A 22,549-nucleotide genomic window follows, 5' to 3' on the forward strand; every position below is an offset into this window, starting at 1 on the left:
TTATCTGAATAGTTTAAAATATCCGAGTTAAACACCATGAAAAGCATTGAATATTATATTATCAAATTCTGGTTGCACTGCAATTGAGTATTTTGTACTTTCCAAATCTCTTATAAGTAAATGTAAAGAGTTCTTTGGCGCCTTGAAGATTGTAATCCTTTTTTTGTTTTTCAAACTGCTCGATACACAAATTCAGCCAATCCTTCTGTATGGTTCTGAGGGGTGGAATCTGTGTGTTGACAACAACATTATTGAGAGTCTATTTATATACTATGAAACACTTTTTGAACGTGACAGCAAAACCCCCAAATGCCAGGGGTGAATAGGGTAGATACCCATCGTTTGTGACATCTTATGTGAGATGTATTGCATACTGCATGAAAGTTGCAAACTTGCCCCCAGTTACTTCCACAAAAAGTGTTAAATATATTGTTAAATATGCACGGTAGCAACAAGACCACTTCGGTTAATTACATTATAGTAGCACTTTATCATATGGGTTTGAATTTCTTTGGGAATGTCAGGGGTGGGCAATGTTAAGCAGTTCTTAAGAGAATTGAAATTGACTCATAGACTGTTTTGAGCAAAACTAGAATAGAAAAATATCTAATAGTGATCGATTTTCATTCTACAGTTCATTTAAGTCTTCTTTAGTGCTGAGTACTTACTTACTTGACATTAGACATATTGCTAGAAGAAATTCATTTATAAGGTTTAAGCTTGGAGTTACAAACACAAACTGCCACAAGCAGCTTTACAGGAATTTGTCCACTGCCTCGTTACTATGCCCTCATTGCAGTTGTGAAGAAACTGAGTTACATTTTGTGCTCTCGTGTCCAAAATACAAAGATCTACGACCGCTGCACATTCCTGAAAAATTCTAGAAGTATCCTTCTCAGTATCATTTATCCAAACTGTTGCCTTCTTTCTCTATAAAGCACTATAAATCAGGGAGAACAAATAATTTGCAAATTGCTGATATTTTTATAACAAATTAATGTATGTTATAACTATATTTATGTAAGGGCATTGTATTTTGTATTTGATTCCTCCACCCACTCCCCCAACATCGGTTATGGGCACAGTCTACCGAATAAAGACCTTTGTCATTGTCATTGCACAGGCCACAGATTGCCTGTGATTTTTATAAGCTGTTTTTGAACCTTAGTATATATATATATAATAACAACGTTATTACTATCTCTGGTGTTCATTTAAAATAGTTCATTTAAACCCGTTTCTGTATGTTTCAGATGTTAATTTGCGACATCATAATCTGTACTGTTTACGTGTCAAAATGAAATTATATCAGTCAAATCTGAAAGTTTAGTTTTATTTGTACGAGTGATGACTGCTTTAAGACATTAGCTACCTACCTACCTTCATCCCACCCACCTCACTACCAAACACGAGCTCCAGTACCACGTCCATCCTCCTCACAACACACAGCAGGAAACTCGTTAGGTTGGCTGACAGTTGAGCCAAGCTCCCACATCTTTGATAAGAGCACGTGAATACACAAACAGCGAAGACCAAATGTTACGAAAATAATAATGGGACGACGTTTACCCGATATCCACCACAAAAATTATGTGAGCACCACTCGACCGCCTCCATTACAGAATAAGAAGGAGAGAAAGAATAAGAAAAGAGTGTAGCTGGACACCTCGTTAACAGACACAACTGGTGCCTCCCAGCCTCTTACCCGATATTCTGGGATCCATGTGCCGGGTCTACACAGGACAAACATCGGATAGATAAGGGTAAGAGTCATGCAGGCAATGTTGCGAATGGTGTACTAGCGTGACGTACTACACTGTTAGCGTGACGTAGTACACTGTTATCAGCGTTCGTTGATCGCAGGTGCGATTCGTAGCGGATAATTAATCAACGGGTGGGTTTTGGAGGTTAAAATTAACAGGTTAGTTTTATATCGCCTACATGTATATCTACTGATAAGTTTAAAAAAAACAAAACTTCAGGTTGGTCTTTAAATATTTGCTGAGACGAGTGTCGGTTAAAGAAAGAAGTAGATCTCAGCCAACCGCACCTTACCTTTTGTATGCAGCTGTTGCACACTGGATTTTGCACACTCTGTAGACTGTGATTATCATTAGCTGTTGCTGCATATTATTGTGAATAAATAACAAGTTTAATATTATGAGACATGCCACAAAGCTACTGGCTGTCACGCTGATGAGATGCATTGGTTTATTGTGCACAGACAAATGTTCTCTGGTGTTCAAGTCCTTTTTATAAGTCTCTGTCAGTTTTAGATGCCACTCGGGACATCATAATCGATTTTTTCGCTTGGGGATATTTTTCCGATGAGCAGAGCGCGAGGAAAAGGAAAGGATGGAGAGGGCGAATAGCTGAGATGGAGAGGAAGATATAGATCGGCCGCCGTTTAGAAGGGAGTGCCAGTCGAGGAGCCTGTGGTGTGGCAATCAATTAACCACCGTTCGTCCTGCCGCCGCTTCCACTGCTCGCTAAATATCGGTTCCCACCCCAACTAGTCGGTACACGGACGTTTCGGAGCCGGACGTTTAGCCAACGTATGTTTCGTCGACGGAGGTTTCGGCGCGGGGCACTTCATTTCGGCATTTCACGCGGGACCTTTAGCCGAAGTCAAGTGTGTAAATCCCCTTAGCTCACACATTTCTCTCGCCATTGTATCAATGTTTTTTTCTCAAAGCTGTTGCGCATAATCTGTGACAATCAAAGTGAAATGTCTGTGAAGTGTGTGTGTAAAATTTGTTTGAAATAAAGAATTATTGTGAAATCTAGTAGTTACTTTCATTCTTTGAGAAGTAAGTAAGCTCTCTCTCTCTGACATAATGCGGCGAAACGCCGGTCGGCGAAACGTCCGCACACGCAGCCCGCTGCTTCCTTTGTTCTTTTTGGATGGATGGCATCTCTCATCCCACCAGTCTTAAGATGAACTCACAATGTGTAGAATGCTACATCACTATTAATGATAAGCTCCAATTTGTTTGGTAACAAATTCCATTAGTTTATTTCATTCTACAATGCAGGTAGAGATATGTGGATGGTTATCCCTTTAAGGTAGAACAGATATTATTCTCGCTGCAGAGAAACAGAGACGACTGCTTGTCAGGAGGGTTCGCCACATCAGGTTGCTGATTCTACTCTTGCAGTCTTTAAATACTATTAATTCCACTAGAAACAGTTAAACACAAACCTCAACCTAAATACCTAGTTGTACAAACTATAGATCTTACTGTAAGATCAGGAGCTGACATCAACCCTCCACTTCTCCTCCCCCTCCTCAACTTGAGTGACTGTCGTCGCTACATCGCTGCTTTTGTCTCCCAACTGATAACGGTCAAAATAATACAATTTCCAGGTATGGCTGTTCGGCATTTGCAACTTTGGTTTTCCTTCCACTAACTAGTCATAGCGGAACCTGAGTTCACGTGGTTAGTCACGCGCAGCCCGTGATAAAATGTTCGCACTAATCACTAAACGCATTTAGCTAACCCGGATGTAAGACGCTTACCAGTGAACACGTCTGTCATGGCGCAATGAACATTCATTCGTGTCGTGATAAGGCTATCTGTGCTCCTCTTTCTCTCAGTAAATAAACTATTTCAACGAAGTTCAACTTTATATTAGGTCAAGAGCAGAAATCACATGAAACCTACTACTACACAAAGTTTTCTCTAGCTCTGTTACGAAGCCATGTTTCTCGTAAAATCTGTAGTTTTGTTTTTGCAAAGAAATATTTCAATGAGATGATAGAAAACAAATCCAAGTCTTCCCCACCCGTCAAAATGAAAGTAGGGTGGTTGTATGCGTATTTATTATAGTAAAATGTGGTGAGTTTCTCATCTACAGATTGCACATTACATTGCATATTTACCAGCTTGTAAGAAAGATAGCAAGTAAATGTCTTTACACTCGAGGAAGCTGATGGGAGGACGCTACATCGCCGCGGGCTTCACAGAAACTTGCTGCCCTCAGGACAGGTAACTCTCGTGTACACCGCCATGAAAGCAACCGAGACACCGATGGCAGAAAAAAATCTTTTTCTTTTTCTTCTCACCCTCATATTAATTGTTATTCGTCCTCTCGCTCTCTCTCTCTCTCTCTCTCTCTCTGTCTTTGTACCTGTTTCTATCCTCACATTTTGGATAAAATACTTCATTAAATATTCCAGAAGTGGTACGTGCTATGCTCAATCATTAGATTGCGTTTCGTTACAACAGTCCTTCAGTTCTCCTTCAGTTACCATCGATGATATAACCCCTAATCTGCCAAAAGGTGAAGCGACGAAGCAAAGACGAAATCTCCGTGTTCAGTCAACTACCACCCGGCCTGACGTTTGGGTGTCTTGAGGGTGGAGTGCTGGGCCCGGGGGAGGGGGGCGCCCCACCGTTTGAGAACAGTGTAATGTTTACTATTTCTTTTATTGACAGTTGTTTGTTCTGACTGCGAAATTTAAAGCGACTTGCAATCATCTTGAAGGTAAGGTCGAAGACGATTAAAGAATGTTGCTGTTCACTGTATTGTTTGAAAACCTTCAACATTTTGCGACAGATGTAAAAAATGTGTTCACGATTCTTTTTATCTTTAGTCGTCTTCTTCTTTCTGTTTCCGTCTCTTTTGCTACGTTCAGGTGGCTTTTTTTTTTCCCCATGCAGTCACACTGCCGGTCCAGTGGCTGCAACAAATCTGCAGTTGTATTCGAGCCAACAAGTTCTGTAGCTTCACGGTACCCGGCCTTCCGCTGGATAATAAGGGGTCGGGCTGTTACCCAAAATGTTGAAGGTTTTCAAACAATACAGTGAACAGCAACATTCTTCTTTTAAACTATTTTCCTGTTGTTACCTATTTTCCCCACCCACCGCCAACTCTGTTTTACCACTCCTAGTTTCCCTCGCCTTCCCCACATCCCCCTCCCTTGTGACTTCTTTTATTTAAACTTCCGAGTGGTGTTGTAGCGATGATTAATACGCATGGAACAAGCCAGCCGAAAATGTTTGCAAACATGGTGGGAAATACATTGACTTCTTAGACAACGTGACTAGAGTCAGCCGTGTAAATTGTTTATGGGAGATTCGCTCTTACATTGCCGTGACGGGACAGAGGGAAAGGGAAGAAAAAGAAAAGGTCAGCAACGGCAGGTGTTTAGCACCAACACGAGTATCCTACACCAAAACCAGCACCAGCTCTCGTTGTCATCAGGAAGAAAATCAATAGCTCTCATGCACATCAACGCACTGGGTGCACCCTCTGTTCTCAGGGCTAGCAGGACCTGGTGCATCTCGCCCACCACCGCTACCCATCCTCCCACCTTTCCTAGCTGCCCTTACCACCAGGTGTGCGTTGGCGCTCTGGCCTCCTGCATAAAACCTTTCGCGAAGACCCAGTCCTTCAGTTGCAGCAGCGTGCAGCATCGAACACACAGCTCGCCACAGCAAATGCCACAGCTCATTGGCGACAGCAGCTAAGGTAAGTGAAGTGTCTGTAGAGATATTGTCTCCTTTGCACAGAGAATTAAACGGCAGGAAATCCTGACAATGACAAAATGATTTTGAAGTAGAGACCGCTGTCTAAAATACAGGGTCAAGTATAGTTACTGTATGATTGGAAAACTCTCATCGCCATCCGACATTTCTTTAACTTTGTTTGGATTTGAAAGATGTGAAGTAGCTGCCTGGAGAAAAACTAGGAAGTTGTCATTGTAGAGTTTTGTGTACAATTGTTTTGTCCAATTGACAAGAATTGAAGTGGAATGATTATGGTTAGACACAAGTGTTTACCGTATTGATGTTTGGTCAGCAGGATGATTAACAGGTAGCTTTCCTTTAATTCTCTCCTGGCAGTCACATGCCAGATGCCTGACAACAGTCGGCGTGTAAATATAAAAACACAAACATAAGAATTATAATGGTCTCAAAACAAAGAATTCATTGTGATTTTAGATGAATGCAGTCAGCATAGATGATCAGTTATATTATCAGCTGCAACCATGATTTGTCGTTGTAGTATGATTGGAGTAGTAGTGGTGGATGAGGTGGCACCAATAAATTAAAGTTGTTCATTGTTGGCGCACGTGATTATGACTGCCACAGAGGTCACATCAACACACAAGGCAGTGAAGAACAATATAGAAGCAGAAGGCAAGGGTGTAGACAAGAGATCAAAGAATCCAGTTGACTCGCGCAGATACACAAGCTAAAGCAGCTGGAAAATAGACCGGAAAATGCTAAACATCCTTCATGGTAGTTATGATTTAAACAGACAACTCCGGATTCGAGATTGCGATTTTTTTCAGCTTTGCTCTGTGTTTTTAAAAATTCCTCTCAGCTTACACGCGTTTCCTCGTGCGCTCACATTTTCAGGCACATTCACATTTAAAAAAAAAACAAAAAAAAAAACAAAAAAACACACATTGGCCTACATCGACCTTACACTAGCTCGCACGGATTTGCCCGCTCATACAACCCCCCGAGTTTGTCTTCTGAGGCAATAAACACGAGCGATATTTTAGTTACATTGCCTGTTGTATGTATCAAGTGCTGACTCTATGTAAAAAAAAAAAAGTTATCATGGATGACTACATGTTGGACCTACTACAATTTTTGTCTTTCACAGAGATCAGGACAAAATGGCAATGTCGTTTGGAGCGGTCAGTTTTCGAACTCCGACGAGAGTCATAGTTCACCCACAAACTGAGGACCCCGCCATCGATGTCAATCCTCACAACTCGGGCGTTCCAGCAGCTCGAGGAGAGGTCACAGACAGACAACAAAGACGGTTACTGCTACATGTCCGAGAACTGTCCGTTTATTCAGATGGTCATGCAGCCCATCGACCTGTAGCCTCTCGCAACGTCCCCGGCTCGTCACCGTGAGGTCAGGTCACTACTAAGCACCCGTGACGTCAGATTAGTAGCCTGATATCCGTTGGTCCACGTGGCTACAACGGTGAAAAGACATCACGGGTGTCATGACGTCAGACAGGATTTCAAACAATCAGATGTCCTTGGATGAACATGGACAACAAACACCTAGTCAACCTTGAAGACTTTTACATTTGCCACTAACTCGCTCTATTTTATTAGTGTTGCCTCATGGTGGTATTTACACTTTTTGTAATCTCATGATAAATAAACTGCTTGATTTCTTTTTGTAATAATTATTGCCACCGTGATGAGTGAGTATTTAAGAAAACGGAAATTACGGTTCCTCTCTCTATATATGTGTGTATGTGTATTTTTCCTCTCTCGTTTTCTCTTCTTTTCTTCGTGCTATCTGCACCTCTCCTCCGTTTTCTACTCCTGACCTTTCATCTGTTCTCTCAAGTAAGGGTGATGTGCACAGAAAGTGGCCCTCATATCTCATGAAGTGTACGACCTCTACCTCTAAGACCAACACAAGACCCTGTCATTTGCGACATTTGCCAATAAAAGGAATTATTAAAGCGAGGAAGAAAGAAGCCTTTTGTGAGCAGATTCCATATCCTTTCTACGCCACAGATGGTGCCAAATAAGCGTCTAATGAAGTTATTTATTTTCAACAGTAACATCTAAATTCTGGACAGCGACATCTATCAATGCCCCTCCCTGCATTAACAAGTAAACAAATATACGAGTGACGCTACCGAAGGCAGTTGGACATCGTTTGAAATGTCGGGCCCCGGTTCACATGTAGGCAGAGATAACATCAGAGATAACATAATAAATTAGTTCATGACAAGGAACTTCCTTCCTAAGTATGAGTTAAAAGTGATAATAGTAAATAGTGATGTTCCTATGACGAGGTACAGGTCTTTGAACACGGTAGTTCTCTCCAGCACTTTGACAAGACAAGGACTCCCCTCACTCCTGTCTGTGAGGCCTCATTAGACGAGCTTACAGCTCTGTCATTGTGTCCAGCCTTCAAATACATCAGAAATTATAATTTAGGCCAGTCCCTATTGCATCATCATCAAACAACAATGACAACGACAACAACAACGTCAACAACCAAAGTAGAAGAAGAAATAGAAACCCTTTTGTCACAAACTAATGAAAGTGCTTTATTGTACTTGAATTAATCTGTTACAACTTTGACTTCAGGTTTCACTCAGAATGATATTTTTTAAAAGTTCATACTTCTTTTCAGATTGCAGAACGCCTTTCTTTCAAATTAAATCTGGAAGGACTTCCCAACTGGCCATAAAATGTCCATGTGGCTATAAAACAGCTGGTTTTTAATGCTTGGTAGTAAAAACATTTTTAAAGAGGCCTGACAGGACGCTTCAAGTGTGCATTAATGAGAAATAATGTAGCATTAACAATCTTCTTACTGCGGAAGTAACAATTAAAATGTCACAATACGCCCATCACAAGTTCTCAGTCTATGTATCAAAGAGAAACTAAGAACAATAACTTTTCAAAACTGATCAAGATCAAGATAAAGACGCAGTGAGAGGCAAGTGGCCAAAGCCCATAAACATGACACCTTGTTGACCTCAAGGGTCAACATTGATGACTCAGTAACAGTCCATCAAATTACTGTCAAGGAACAAACAATGGCGGTCCAGGACAACAGTCGTTAAAAACCTTCGCCTGTCCCAACCATTGCTATCAGTATGATCATGCTCCTTGCAGGATGAAAAGATCGTCCAAATCTTATCTCAGAGAAGTTCTCTCCTCCCACCAGTGAGAAATCGTTGCTAGATATAAACGCTTTCCTCTGAAATAAAAACCAGTCAAGAGACCAACCAAGGAACAAACTACAGATCAGCCTGTAACTATATCAAGGAAATATATCAAGCCTGGTAGGTAGGCATTACCAGGCTGTTGTGACAGTCCCTGATGGTCGTCGTTGCAGCAACAACCACCCTTCCTACCATGACAACAGAATTTTACTTCCTTGTCAGATGCGACTTTTTGCCCTCTGCTCTTCAGCTGTAGCCCTACACGCATGTCCGGGCTTATTCTCGTGGTTTAAATTCAATTCTCATGCCAATCTCTTTATTTGGACACCTAATTCTTGAGTGTCGAATCACTTACTCATGTTTGGTTTCCAAATCCAGCATTAATACTATGTCACGGCAAGGATAGTTCAAGCAATACACTCACACCAGACTATTGCGCGTGTTTTTAGCAAACAACAAAACGATTGCCTAAAGCTGCCCAGTTCAAGTTCATTTCGATATCGAGTGGTTCAGGACTTTGCAGACTACAACACTAACACTCTAACAACTCGCCTCAACACAGCGGTCTAAAGGCGACAAAAATCTTAACGACACATGCAATGTGAACATCTGGGCACACCCCACGATCAGTCCCAGCATAGTCAAGTCATGTGATCAAAGCATGGAGATTGTACACTCCTTGCACTCTCTCATCCTGTTTTGCAATAAGGTTCCAGTTCAATTATCTATCTAAAAAAACTGCTCACAATCATTGTGTACTCACTGTTTTGGAGATACGATCTTTAAGAATCGTTGAAATAACACAATCATCAACACTAATTTGTGAATTTGCCACGACTGCTCGTCCACACTGCACAGCCACCGCCGCAAAATGCTTTTTTATTTACACCTCAGTTTGGACTTTGTAAATAGATTGCTTGTTTTTTCTGTGCCGAGAAACTTTCACTCCTCTGTGTGTGCTGAACGCAGAAAATGTTATGAGTAGAGACTGTGTACATCAGAAGATTGTAGGCACCACACACTTTTGTGCATGCACTTGGAAGTCATATTCTCTTTCTACATTGTTTGCAGGAAGAATAATTCACAATTCGTTGTGGACCGCTTGAAGCTAATAGGAAACGATACACACGTATCCTTTCTAAATTTTGAAGAGGACGGAAGGGGACACCATACAGACGGCCCAAGTCGTAGTGAAACGACGAATGAGCCCCCACGACACGCACCAGTCCTCTGATCAACAGAGGTCAAAGGGAACGGAAGCCACAGTCAAATGAAATGTGTCGATCACGAAGTCTTCATATCGAAATGGAATCGAAGCCACCGTCAAGGGCCTGAGGCACACCACAATCCAAATAGAAAGTAAATACCAGAAAAGGTAAAAGTACAAAAAAGTACAGAGCCCTGAAGGCAGTTGGAAGAAAGGACATCACTCTAATTTTTCATTTTACGTTTGAAATACGCTGTACTAATTTCGCGTTCAGCTTTCATAAATGTAACAATTTACATTGTTTCACTCACTTCCTGCACCTTGTTGAATTTTCCTAGTGAGTCATCATTCGACGAATGTTGTGTAGATGAATGAGTGACAGAGGCACAGACAGATCAAAATACAGAAAAGAGAGATAGATATTACTTTGAAAAGAGACTTTCGTGGCTATCCATCCTTTAATGTACTACATGGATAATGCCAACGATGGTCGTTTCAAGTCATGTGATACACACGTTCGCAACGAGCACTGTCCGCCATCTTGTTTCCATAGCGCTTCGCGGTTCTTCAGCTACTCTTATCGGTTTGTGGCCATATCTGATGTACAAACTGACTACAAAAGAAAATCTGTGTGTGTGTGGGGGGGGGGGAGGGGGAGGGGGAGGGCTGATGATGGACGACACATGGTTCACTGCATCAGTGAAAACTGTTCATGCAAATAGTGGTTTCACCTAGAATGTATCAAACTGATCGTGTACAGGTTAAAAAAAAAAAAAAAAAAAAGAGAAAGAAAATGGCTGTCACAACTGCAGGAAATGATAAAGTTTATGCTTTCTACAGACTTTATATTACATGATGATTGAGAAGACAAATAGTTGCAATAGATGTATATTAAATACTAACAGTACATTAACTCACGGCACATTAACCCACTGTGCTGCTCACGAGAGCAAATAGGTGCTGCACCGATTACGTACCCTGACGGGAGGATGGTGCGAGTGTCGGGGGAAGGAGGTGGAGTCAGATCATGGCGGCTCGGGCCGTAGCAGCAGCCGATAATCATGGCGGCTGCTGCTACGGCCTGAGCCGCCATGATCTGACTCCTACTCCCACCCTCGACAGTCGGCCGGCGAATGGTGGGAACTTTGTCGGGGGTGGGAGGTGGAGTGAGATCATGGCGGCTGCTGCTACGGCACGACCCGCCATGATCTGTTAATTTAATGTCTCGTCTCGGGCACGCTATTCTTTACTTGTAGCAGAGACGTTAGTCTCTGGTTGTACTAATTTCGCGGTCAGCTTTCATAAATGTAAAAATTTACATTGTTTTACTCACTTCCTGCACCTTTTTGAAATTTACTAGTGAGTCATCATATGACGAATGTCGCATGAGCGACAGAGGAACAGTCAGATCGAAATACAACAAAAAAAAAAAAGAGGGAGATATATTAGTTTAGAAAGAGACTTTCGTGGCTTTCCATCCTTTAATGTACTACATGGATAATGCCAACGAGAACGCACGTTTAGATTCCACAGGCACGAGCAGAAAAGAGTGCATTACCTCTTAAACCATCGTGTGATTATGTGGGTGGCATAAGTTCTAGTCCCACCAACAATACTCGTGTATGTACAGTATTAAGAAAATTATGCGGGTGCCATAAGACGTAGTCTCAATAACAATACTCGTATCTGGACAGTATTAAGGAAATTGTATTTTGCGGAACAATAAACGTGACTGTGTGTTTGTCCAGACAGTATCGCGTTGGGCCACGTCAGCACACCCTGCTAGACCTCTGAGAGAAGGCAGCGGTCCGGTGGCGCAAGGGTTAGCGCCTGTCACCAATACAGTGAAGGTTGGCTGCCCTGAGTTCATTTCTCGTCTCGGGCACGCTGTTCTTTCTCTGCACGTCGCATCTGTTTACAGAGCTGGCTGCCTTGCCGTAATATAGCCTCAGTCGCTGGCACGGCGTAAAACATCAACCGCCCCCCCCCCCCCCCCCCGAGAGAAGGCAACTCAGGCTCCGCACTGCGCCCCTAAGGCCCTAATAACAGAGGCCCGTGTAGCTACTTTCTCACTTTGCCTCACGGCCTCCATAAACCAGCTCCACCTTCCACCCGAACCACGTCCCTCGCACCACCCATCCGTCAGCCGAGGTAACCAGCAGCGTTTGTCAGCAACACAACGAGCATTGCCCGCCCCTAAGCCTGGCGAGGGCCGCGCTTCAAGCCGCAAGCACCACGTGCGCCAGTCTGCCGAAACGTTCAACGCCGATGGACGTCCGCTATTGTTATCAGTCAATAATGTGATCAAAAGTTGGAGGGCTTGACTCCTCGGCACAGTACTCAGCTTCCACGACCCTGTCAGTTGCTTGAAGACAACGCAAAGACGCGGCACAGGACAAGACAACATTCAGGTGAGTGAAATTTCTCTCGTATTACATACCACATGTCGTGAACTGTTAAAGCATACGTTTTGTTTCCATGGTGACAACAATTTGCAGAGGAGGTGACTGTCCTGTGCTAGTGACGGTCAAATGAACAATATATTCGTGGGTTTGCTGTTACAATCAAGATACTCTGGAGTAAAAAAAATAAATAAAAGAACCTTTAAAAAATAAACGTATATAACTTACCAGGAGAGAAGAGTACTCATGATACATCTGAGTACGGTCGGATAAATAGTGTTTATTTCCAAAAACAATCTTTTCTAAATGCTCTGTCTCTCTTTTCGCTGACTTATGAATTGAGTCCGGACATGATGTGCCTACGGTACTGCATCAACAGAGACCACGTCTGCATGACAATTGCTAGTATTGCAGACTCTGCACACTATTTGCCCTTCCTAACCCCGCACACAGACCCCGTCTCACATACTCTGCCCTGGATGTCCTGGGTTCAGATCTTCTCTCAGGCGCGCTGTTCTTTCTCTGCATGGGGCATCTATTTAGAGGGCTGTCATCATTGTTGTGATATATAGCCTTAGTTACTGTCTCGGCGTAAAACACTAATTAAATCCCCCACCCCCACACACCCACACACATATCCTGATGTCGCGTAACCGCTCCAGCGTGGCACCAGCAACCGTTGAAACATCCGGCACAAACTCGCTCAACCGTCACGTTCTAATCAAACCACCACTGAGCGCAGACCAAAAAAAAAAAAAAAATGAAAATGAAGGGTACGAAACAAAAAAATTATTGCACACAAAAGATAATACAAATAAAAAAATCTTATGCACATATACACACCCACATTTAGAAGACAGAAAATAAAAGCGAAAATAAAACTGTCCCGTGCAAAATGAGAGAGAGGAGAGAGAGAACGAAAAGGGAGGGATAACACACCGGGACACAGCTTCCGCACCCATTAAAAACACTCGCCCACACGCGACACCTCACACGATCTACGCAAAGCCAAAACCGCCGCGGAAGAGGAGAGAGAGAGGTGAGAGGAGAGAGAGAAGAGAGAGAGAGAGAGAGAGAGAAAAGAGAGAGAGAACGAAAAGGGAGGGATAACACACCGGGACAACTTTCGCACCCATTAAAAACACTCGCCGACAGGCGACACCTCACACGATCTACGCAAAACCAAAACCGCCGCGGAAGAGGAGAGAGAAGAGAGACAGAGACAGAGAGAGGAGAGAGAGAAGAGAAAAGAGAGAGAGAAAAGGGAGGGATAACATAACGGGACACAACTTCCGCGCCCATTGTAAACACTCGCCGACACGCGACACCTCACACGATCTGCGCAAAGCCAAAACCGCCGCGGAAACGAGCAACGGGGAGAAAAAAAAAATGCTCTGACTTTAACCCATCCTTCATTCAGCGTCGCGAATTCCAGAAATGAGCAGAAATTACTGAGATCTTACATTCATCCCTTCATCATTCAGGTTTCAAAGCGAACAATGTGCAGCTGCCATGTTGTCCTATGCTTTTTGTGTTGGTCGGTTTCTGCCAGTTACAAAATAATACTTTTTTAGAAGTGCTTCTAAACCAGTAGAAATGAGGCAAAGGACATCAGAACCACATGGGCCCAACTGAAGGGGGCTGCCCAAAACCGGGTCAGCTGGCGACAAAGAGGAGCAACAAAGAATAAACTAAAACTAAACTCTAAACTCTAAACCAATACTTGTCTAGTGCTTCTAGAAGTGATCCAATGCAGAAATAAGTGATAAGAAGACAGGACACTAAGAACACTGACAAGCTTGATGAAAGGTCATCGGCTGTTTGACATTATATCAAAGAAGGAGGACACCGTAATTCTACTAGTATTTATATAAGTAGTGGTAATACTAATTTACTTTGAAGAAAAGGAAATAGTATGGTCAACTAAAATGAGGAATTTTTTAATTTATCCCAGTACTAGATTGTTTCCTACTTTAAATCTTCTTGTGCATACAGGAAGAAGTTGTAATGTGCTTTTCCTCACTTTTGCAGCTGGACATGTCAATCAGCAATGACTAAGCTTGAAGTCTATGTTATACTTTTAAGCTGTGTAAGCACCATCGAAACTTATCGACCAAAACATCGATATGAACCGAATGACATCTTCTCCCAGAAGTGCAACGACGAACTACAAAGTCACACTTGCACAGACCTAGAAAGGAACGAAGCCGAATGGCAACGATTATGTGAGGATTGCTGCAAGCAACAGAACAGATCTTTGGATTTGAAATGTACTGAAGTGAAAACTGTTTTTGTGAAGAGTGTGCTCTTTGATTGTGTTTTTGAGGCATCATCCGTGGCATCATCGATATCATCTGCTTGTACCCAGACCACCCCTCTCTCCGACACACCAGACGTTCGTCAACTTTCTGTGACTGCGGCAGTTGTCTGTGGAATGGTGATTGTTGTCTTCACGTTGATGATGCTGTGTTTTTATGTGATGCCAATATTAAATAAACTAATAATTGGTTGAAAATTGGCAGCCGGCAAAATATTTTGTAATTTTATATTTCTTCTGTGAATAATTCAGTTCTTTTCAACATCGTACTTTAGGTGAACTTATTTTTTGCATGTAGATCTTGAGAAGAAGTTGTTGTTGTTGTTGTTGTTGTTGTTGTTGTTTACAGTCAAACGTCAGTAAGTCGAGTTTGCGCAAGTCAATATTCTCTCTAACTCTATTTTAAAACATCAACTGGTTGCTTTCCCGTTAAAGCAACGCATATTCAACTTCTGTAGTTCGAATCGGCCTATGCAAAAACTTCCACAACTCGAATAATTTTAAGCCGGTCATCATGTTGAAACCATTTGAAAAATACATCGGAAAGAGTAAAGTCGTGTATTCCTCTCCCATCGACCCTGCACTCCCATCGTCTCCTCTCTGTATATGAAACGTGTGCGACGAGCACGACTCCGTCTCCACAGGTTGCCGGTGTGTCTTTAAAGGAAAGACGAGAAATACACATTTGGTTACAAGTAAACGTTCACAGTGGAAAAAAAAAATTTTTTTCGACAAACATCCTTAACTCGACCTTCCGGAGGTCAGGTATTTTTTTTTTATTGGTCCTTTAAAGGTTTGATTTATAGAAGTTCGACTGTAGTAATTCATTTAGTAGTTTATATTCATATGAATCAGAACACACCGACAGCGATTGTCTAATACGGCTTTGTTTGTGCTTTAATGTGATGTATCTTTTGAGACTAATTCTATATTATATAGTTATTATTTTAGAGCTTTTATGATAATGGTACTTTGTTGAATGAACTCTGTATATGTTCTTGTAATTTGTGAACTGGATAAGAGTTTTAAGTATGTTGAAAGACTCGATATACTATGTTCATTAGGCGGGAATTTGTTAACATACTAAAGATGCCTTTCCCCACGATGTTCTAAAATGTCTTTTTAAAAAAGCTTTTCGTAAAATACGGTCATGAAAACTAATAATGACTATCAATTTCCTGTGGATAACATAAATACTAAGGATTGAAGCCACTCAATTTTTTTTTTTTAGGAAATAAATGTTGTTGCAAGAATAGTCAGTGGATATTGTGTATGAAGTGTGTGGAGCATTTGTAAATGACAATGTCGATGCACAAAAGTCAGCCTGAGTTCTCTCAGTACTCTCAACCTGAGTGGACAGTTTTCTCTCTGGCGCCGTATTCATGAGGCGAGGGTAAGTCATGTCAAGGGCAAAAACGTGGAAATCACATTGTGGCCGTAGCTGTATAGCGGCGACCAGACATTGCGGATATTGCTTTAGCCCTAGATCTAGAACCTTAGTTATAAAGTGATAGCAAAAGTAAGATAAAGTAACAAAGCAATATCCGCGAGAACTGGACGGTCATGCGGTGTTGTTTGGCGCTGATGTCCCCATCATGTTTTTGGACGACTTCACTTCACACATACAACCCCCCATGATTAAGTTTAACTAACCACATGTTACGGAATGCCTTTGTTTTGTTGCTTACCATTTTAACAATAGAGCCAGCGAATGAAAACGTCTCGCAACACGGAGGCAATCAAGCGAAGACTGCCCGCCTTCGCTGCTGTGCTTGGGGGAGCAAGGCCGGAGCTGCTGGTTGTCGAAGAAAACAGTTGGGAGCTGTCAGTCACTCGGTCGGTCTCGCATGACTTGCCCCGTGCCAGGCTAGACATACACGGGGGATGTGAGTGGTGAGAGCGCTGGTAAGAGGCGTGCTAGTTCAATACACGAGCTGCGCAGCAAGCTTTCCCCCAGTCGACACACCCGGCGGGAAGGGGAACATGACACCTTGGAGGGTTGGGGAAGGTAAAGCAGCGAGGTAGAGATAGACACCGCCCTCATCAGCTATCGCCGAGAACCTCAGTCTCCAACGACTTAAAAAAGTTATGGGACGACCTACCTTGCTTATGGCACTCCTAGTTTACCGAGGACAATACAAACAGTTAATCACTCAGAGCATAATGATTCATTTCTGTTTAGCAAAAGTAATCGACCGTCAATTCCCTCTGCAGTAAAATCTCTTTGCGGTCCCTGGTCATATCAACTAGCGTAGGACGCTCAGGTCAAAGGTAGAAACCGCTTAGTTTCGAACGCGTTGTAGACACTGAGTTAAACAATAAACAAACAAAAAGAGTGATGGTGCTAGAGAAAAAATTCCGTCCTGTCCAACAAATGCGGGATATGTAATGCCAAAACATAATACGGATGACAGATTTCCACTGCTTTCTCAGAGGTGTTGATGTGACTAAAAAGTTTTCCCTTCCCACTTCACAATGGTATAAAGTGTGCAACAGTTAAACGACAAATAAGCTGTATTATTAATTACTTAAAAAAAACCAACTTATTAATATCTGGTTCATGGGTTAGGGGAAGATTGGGTAGTGTCTATCCGAGCGCGTTTTTTTTTTTTTTTTTTATGCGTGTGTTTTTATAAATATGTGAGAAAGAGGGAGAGAGAGAGAAAGAGAGTCGGGTGCGCTGAGTGCGAAATCTGCAACAGAAAGTTTGCTCAACAAAGAGTGCACTTTCATTTCTTCAACATCCCTCCCTCCTCGTAATTTGCCGAAGTCAGAAGCCCGCACATCTGGCCTAAAAATTTACCTTTTCACGGTGGCAGCTGCTGCTTTGGCGCTTTGCTCTGACCTAGTCAAGTGATTTACGATTGGTGTTTGCAGCCACGTTCTAAGCATGTAGCCAGAATCACCGTGGAGGTATCCTCTGACAGATATGGGATCTAATGTTACCCAATGTAAAAAAAATGCTACCATTAATTTTTTTCATTTCTTTCATAATTTCTATTTATGCTTAAGTCTTATTATGATGATGATTGAACGGATATGTGACGGAAACCAAGTAAAAACATTTATGACTGGAATGTAAAATGCATTATATAAAAATCCTGACAAAGTGGTGACTAAAAATAAGACTACAGGAATATTCTTAAAGTTGTTATCTGTTGGCACCGCAGCAACAGCAAAAAATTATACTGACAACAACGAAAAGTCAATGAAATTTTAAGGGGAAAAAAATTAATTGCACGTTTTGATAAATAATTAAACCCAAGGAAATGTTTACTAATCCATCGGATGTTTATTTATCAAAACCAGCTCAAAGCATATTGCGAGTTTTAAAATTTTGCTTTTGCAATGCCATTTTATTTCGTATGTCCTGAAATGTTTCGTCCTTTACTTTTATTTCAAGTAAACTACCAGACGGTAGTGAAGTTTCGCTTCATGCGCATGCGCAGACTATACCCATACGTTTAGATACGCCCGGAGGTTTCGAATCGTTACACCGGCAGGTGCGTGTATTCTGTGGAGGAAGTAACGGGATAAGCTGCTGCGCTCATGATTGGCTGTCTACCTCTCACCCTTCCGCAGTGAAGTAGATACAAGGGGTATAAATAAGCCAAATCATGCATTCTCTTGCTGTTTGCGGTGGGAAAACGATCTCTAATCTCTCGTAACGTACGCTACCGGGAGAATTCGTTGTTCGCACTAGTGGTGAGTAATTTACTCTTTACTTGTTTGCACGTCGAATTTATTTTAAAGTATCTCATCCATAGTTTGCTAATTGCCTGTCCTCTGGAGAACACAAATCGAAAGTTTGAGGGGTGGATTTGTGCGAGTGGGAAGGTGTTGAGGGGACTGGTCGATTCGCCCACCGCCTGTTCGACATTCTCTTGTTCTTTATCATTTGTGTTTACGTGCGCATGTCTGCGGAAGAATAATTTAGATAGTAATCAAATTTGTAATCGGAGGTCAAATGTACTTCTAGCTGTAAGTGGTGGAACCTACTAGTGCGTTAGTGAAACCGACTTAGTTGAGTCCGTAAATGGTCTATTACCAAGATTTTCTACCGGTGGTACGCGTACCCCTAGAGGTACGGCAAGGGTTATGCAGGGGTACGCAGCGACACAAATAAGTACACACCATCACGGACTTTTATGCGCGAACTTACGTGCGAGTGGGTACAGTCGCGAAAAAAGGTTGAGAATCTCTGGTCTATTAGACCGCGAACGACGGGTGGGTGGCTTTGCGAGATCACGTGGACTTGGAATTGGATGCAGGTGCACTAGCACTAGCATCACCATTTGCTAGAGAGAAATACCAGAAAGACATGCTGTTGTACTTTTCGAATGGAAAGACTACAACGTTAGTGACAACTGATAGTAGGTTTTCTCCCTTCATGGTCATGCAAAAATTCATCTCTCTCACAGGGTAGAATAGTTTGGTGTTTGCTGCTCGAGTAGTCTTTCCTTCATTAAATGGACAGTAATACGAAAGTGTTTTATCTGTGAAAACTGTCAAAATAAAATGCGCAGACTAAAGTAGTCTGTCACGAACAGCGCTCATCCGGCACTGATACTCAGCAAGAAAAACCGAGGATTGTTCTCTAGAACAAGGGCGTCCAAATAATCGCTGCCCCTGTGTTACCAAGCAGAGAATAGGCCGATCTGACCTCAAAACATCAGCATCATGCTCATTTGACAAAAGCCTGATTATTTTTTCCTTACGTGGAACTTGCTTGTACTTTGTATTGTTGCAAATAACACTCTTTGCAAGACAAACCAAAATGTTCCGAAAGATTGTCGTTTTCAAATTTGTCTACTTCATCATTCCACGGGAAAACCCACAATCCAAAAATAACTGAGCTGTTTACGTCATCATTAACTCAGCAGGCCGCCACTGGCCCCAATTCCGCCGACAGAACCACTGAGCCTATAACCGGGCTACTACCTCTACAGAGAAAGAAAGGGGAGAAATTTCCAGGTGTTTGTCGTTCCTTTTTCACTTCGACAACGAGGGATCATCATGACCACACACCAGCAATATCGAAGACTACATATAAGGACTTTATACTTCTTTACATTTTTTATAACAGCATCAGCAACATCGAAAGGAATAACTGAGAAACATTTCTTTGGGTCATTTCCCTGAATTTGTTACATCAAAGACTAGATCGAGCATCTTTTAAATCTCTTTTAAGCATATTCTGAACACACGCAGAATGAAAAAAGTCACTTCTCATTCACTTCTCCTGTCTGTCTATCTCTTCTCCTTTCCTTATCTACATCCTTTCTTTTTCTTTCTTACCCGCTCTTACCACGATTTACTTGTAAAAATTAAAATGTTTACGACATAGCAATACAAATATAAATACAAATACAATCACATAACATCTTTATTAATCTCTTTCAGGAAATTATAATTTAGATGCCTTGTTAGCCCTTTAAGCAGTCATATAAAGCTATAATTACGCAATAAAACAGTGACGCAGTTCTTAACACGTCCAAGACGTCAGTGGTGACGTTTATGTTTATACTTTGCTGATTTCGGGTAAACACGAGACCGCGAAACCTGTAAATGTTTGGAAAGGAGAAAACTTAAATTTTGCATTAAAAGTAATGAAAATTTCCTTCTTTGACTCTGGTGACAGCAATAATCCAAGAAAGTTCACAGTTCACAGTTGACTGTTGAACATTTTGAACATTTTATTTAATGGCTATAAGCCCAGGGGCATTTTTAGCCATAACATCACAGTTATAAAAAACACAATGACAATTTTATCTCAGTGACAAGCTCACAACAGGTGGTGACAATATAGCAAATATATGTAAATAGATATATGGCACTATGTATGTATATAAATATATATAGATTATTTAAACAATGAAAATACCGTTTGAATAAATTTGCTTAAGTTAATAAGTATACGCTTGGATTTAACATTCATTAGCTGCTGAAATTTAAATTCATTTAGATGATATACAAAATATACCGGAAGTAGCACTTTCCGTGAGGCAGTTAAAAAAGGGTGGGTACACACAAACAAATAATGAAATTCATCGCCTACCTCATCTAGATTACACAATGGACATGTTCTTAAATATCTCGGTATACCGCTATATCTTAATTGCTGAATAGGGAATTTATGACAGCTTAGTCTAAATCTTATTAAGTTTGATGTAAGAGCTGGTGGCAGGTCTATTAAATAGTTCTCAAAACGGAAATATTCTTTAAACATGCTGTAAGCGGTGCAAATCTCATTTGTATATATTTCTTGTTTCCATTTTTGAATAAATTGATCCTTTAGACGTTGCATTACAATGTTTTAAAAATTACAGGGAGAAAAACTACAGCCAAATTCCCCAAAAGTGGAAAAACCTAAGGAATCTAATAGTGAACGTACATAGCTAACCCAGGAAGGTTTACATAGTGGGCTATCAACTAGAGAATTGCACAGATGAAACAAGAGAACAGATAGTTTAGGGGTTCCAGAGTTATGTTCCATGTATAATCTATACCAAAAACACAGTAACCTACATTTTGCAAAAATTGACACAGGAAAAGTGCCCAGTTCACCCAACACCATACATGATGGCGTGCTAGTTTTCACATTTAATAACATTTTCAAAAATCTCAGTTGCATCCTATCACAAATATCAAGATTCAAAAGCCCAAATTTCACCTCCATACAACAAGATAGGTTTTATACAACTGTCAAATAGGTTAATTTGAGTGTCTAAAGGCAAGTCTAGTCTATGAGAACAGACCCACGATCGTGGCCCATCGCGCAGATCATGTCGCCACTGAGCACAGTTCCGGAAGTAGAATACAGGATGCGACAGTAGCGGATAAACGGTGAAGTGAATCAGTCAAAGACATGGAACGATGAGGAGAAAGTCAGGTAGAAGTAGTACTCATACGCTCGCATTTTCAGGCACATTCACATGAAAAACACACGTGGGCCTACATGTTGGACCTAATACCTTTTTGTCTTTCACAGGGATCAGGACAAAGGGCAATGTCGTTTGAAGAGGTCAGTTTTCGAACTCCGACGAGAGTCATAGTTCACCCACAAACTGAGAACACCGCCATCGATGCCAATCCTCACAACTCAGGCGTTGCTATAGCTCGAGGAGAGGTCAGAGACAGACAACGAAGACGGTTACTGCTCCAGCTCCGAGAACTAATGAGGGTATATCCAGATGGTCATCAAGTCCATGCGGCCCATCGTCATCGACCTGTAGCCTCTCGCAACGTCCACGGCCCTTCACCGTAAGGTCAGGTCATCACTAAGCACCCGTGACGTCACATTAGTAGCCTGATATCCGTTGGTCCACGTGACTATAGCAGTGAAAAGACATCACGGGTGTGATGACGTCAGACAGGTGTCATGAAGAGAAGAGTCCAAGACAACGGTGCACCACAATCCAGGTTAACCCATCAAGAAGCCGTGTCAACTGACAAGGAAGTACTTCGGTCTTCCGCTAAGGAATTTCAAAGAATCAGATTTCCTTGGATGAACATGGACAACAAACACCTAGTCAGCCTTGAAGACTTTTACATTTGCCACTAACTCGCGGTACTTATTATTGAGTTTCCTGTCTGCTTCTATGTAGTCTGGTGGGCTTATCGCCACATCTCTATCTTTGCAAAGCTTTAGTTGTTGATTTGCTGTGTAGAGAGAGGAGAGACCGATGTCAAATATTACTTGCATGGGTAGCGGGCTATTTAGTTAGTTAGTCTAGGCATGCGCACAAAGCAGCAGATAATGTATTAATTCAAACAGGCGCAAGATTAGCAGAAATTATTATACGCAACATGCGAGAAAGAAGGAGAGACAGAGGGAAGAGAGGGTAGAGTTCAGATTAGATGCTATTTTATAAGTGTTGCCTCATGGTGGTATTTACACTTACTGTAATCTCATGATAAATAAATTGCTTGATTTCTTTTTTTAATGATCAT

General features: G+C 41.7%; 2 protein-coding genes across 2 annotated transcripts in view; one reads left to right on the top strand and one right to left on the bottom strand.

Annotated features, from left to right (window-relative positions):
• The window catches only part of LOC112575097 (E3 ubiquitin-protein ligase PPP1R11-like), a 62,603-nt gene extending 53,053 nt beyond the window's left edge, over nt 1–9,550 (bottom strand). The window contains exon 1 of the mRNA XM_025256677.1: nt 9,434–9,550. The gene's annotated coding sequence lies outside the window, so the exon portion shown is untranslated. The remainder of the gene's footprint in view (nt 1–9,433) is intronic.
• The window catches only part of LOC112575088, a 111,231-nt gene that overhangs the window by 16,528 nt on the left and 72,154 nt on the right, over nt 1–22,549 (top strand). The window lies entirely within an intron of this gene.

Source organism: Pomacea canaliculata, linkage group LG11 (assembly GCF_003073045.1).
Source record: "Pomacea canaliculata isolate SZHN2017 linkage group LG11, ASM307304v1, whole genome shotgun sequence".
NCBI classification, from domain to species: domain Eukaryota; kingdom Metazoa; phylum Mollusca; class Gastropoda; order Architaenioglossa; family Ampullariidae; genus Pomacea; species Pomacea canaliculata.